The 1,648-nt window shown below is 45.4% G+C and overlaps 1 pseudogene; it reads left to right on the top strand.

The window, feature by feature from the left end:
- The window catches only part of LOC101575141, a 25,841-nt pseudogene extending 24,375 nt beyond the window's left edge, over positions 1-1,466 (top strand).
- Positions 1,467-1,648: the final 182 nt, after the last annotated feature.

Genomic DNA, 1,648 nt, shown 5'->3' with positions numbered 1-1,648 from the left:
GTTCGACCGAGAAATTTGCCTAGGTATTCCAGATGAATCTTCCAGGGAAAAAATACTTCAGACTTTGTGCCGAAAACTCAGACTTCCTGAAACATTTAATTTTTGTCACAGCGCACCTCAGGCCAGGTTTTGTTGGTGCTGATCTGATGGCACTCTGCTGAGAGGCAGCTGTGTGTGCAGTGAACAGGGCCCTGCTGGCGCTGCAGAGGCAGCAGAAGAGAGATTCTGAGGGCCCAGGTGGCCCGGGGGAAAAGCTAGAGACAGAGCCCACTCCTGAAACCCAGGATGAATTCCAAAGGCTGCTGTTGTTGCTAAGAGACCAAGATCCCCTCTCAGATGAGCAGATGCAAGGACTCTGTATGGAACTGAATGACTTCATTGTTGCTCTTGCCCCAGTCCAACACTCTGCCAAAAGAGAAGGCTTTGTCACTGTTCCTAATGTGACTTGGGCAGATATTGGTGCCCTGGAAGATATTAGAGAAGAGCTCACCCTGGCAATACTGGCACCGGTACGTAAGCCAGAACAGTTCAAGGCTCTCGGCTTGGTCACTCCAGCTGGAATCCTCCTTGCTGGTCCTCCTGGCTGTGGGAAAACTCTGTTGGCAAAGGCAGTGGCGAATGAGTCTGGACTAAATTTTATCTCTGTCAAGGGCCCTGAGTTACTAAATATGTATGTTGGTGGGAGTGAACGAGCTGTACGACAGGTTTTTCAACGTGCCAAGAACTCAGCACCCTGTGTGATATTCTTTGATGAATTGGATGCATTATGTCCTCAAAGGTCAGACAAAGAGACTGGCGCAAGTGTCCCGGTGGTGAATCAGCTGCTTACAGAGATGGACGGTCTGGAATCACGGCAGCAGGTTTTTATCATGGCAGCCACTAACAGGCCAGAGATCATTGACCCTGCAATTCTGCGCCCAGGTCGGCTGGACAGAACACTCTTTGTGGGTTTGCCACCCCCAGCAGATCATCTTGCCATCTTAAAAACTATTACAAAAAAATGGTACCAATCCCCTACTGGCTGCAGATGTAAATTTGGAAGCAATTGCTAGTGACCTTCGCTGTGATTGCTACTCGGGTGCAGATCTCTCTGCTTTAGTACAAGTAGCTCCTCACTGTGCCCTGAGGCAGGAAATGGCGAAAGAACAGCATGGAAATGGAAAAGTGAGCTCAGGATTTGTCATATGCACTTTGAAGAGGCTTTTAAGAAAGTGAAACCATCTATATCCGTAAAGGATCAAAAAATATATGAAGCACTTCAGCAGTCCCTCAGCCGGTGATGTGCCAGCAGCTGGTGAGGTGAATGTGGCACACGGAGCCAGTCACACAGGAAATGGAGAAGCTACCAAGTGCTCTGAGATGCCTGCCCTCCACTCAGCATAGATGCAGTCTCATGTAAGCATTCTATTTTCAAATTAATGAGGACAAGCTAGAGCTGAAGATGCTTCGATTTGGCAAACCATGTGGAAAAATTACCCACTTCTTCAAGCAAAAAGTTTTATTGTAAAACAAAACTTTACTTAAATAAAGTTTTTATTTTGAGACATTTTCCTCCTGAAAATAAATAAATAAATAAATAAATAAATAAATAAATAAAATTGTGGTATTGGATATTAGATTTTTCATGTCCATTAAGATTTGCTTTATG

This window comes from Octodon degus, unplaced genomic scaffold (genome assembly GCF_000260255.1).
Source record: "Octodon degus isolate 3935 unplaced genomic scaffold, OctDeg1.0 scaffold00211, whole genome shotgun sequence".
Lineage (NCBI taxonomy): Eukaryota > Metazoa > Chordata > Mammalia > Rodentia > Octodontidae > Octodon > Octodon degus.
Note: the sequence above shows the minus strand (reverse complement) of the source record. Positions and strands in the feature narration are given on the sequence as shown.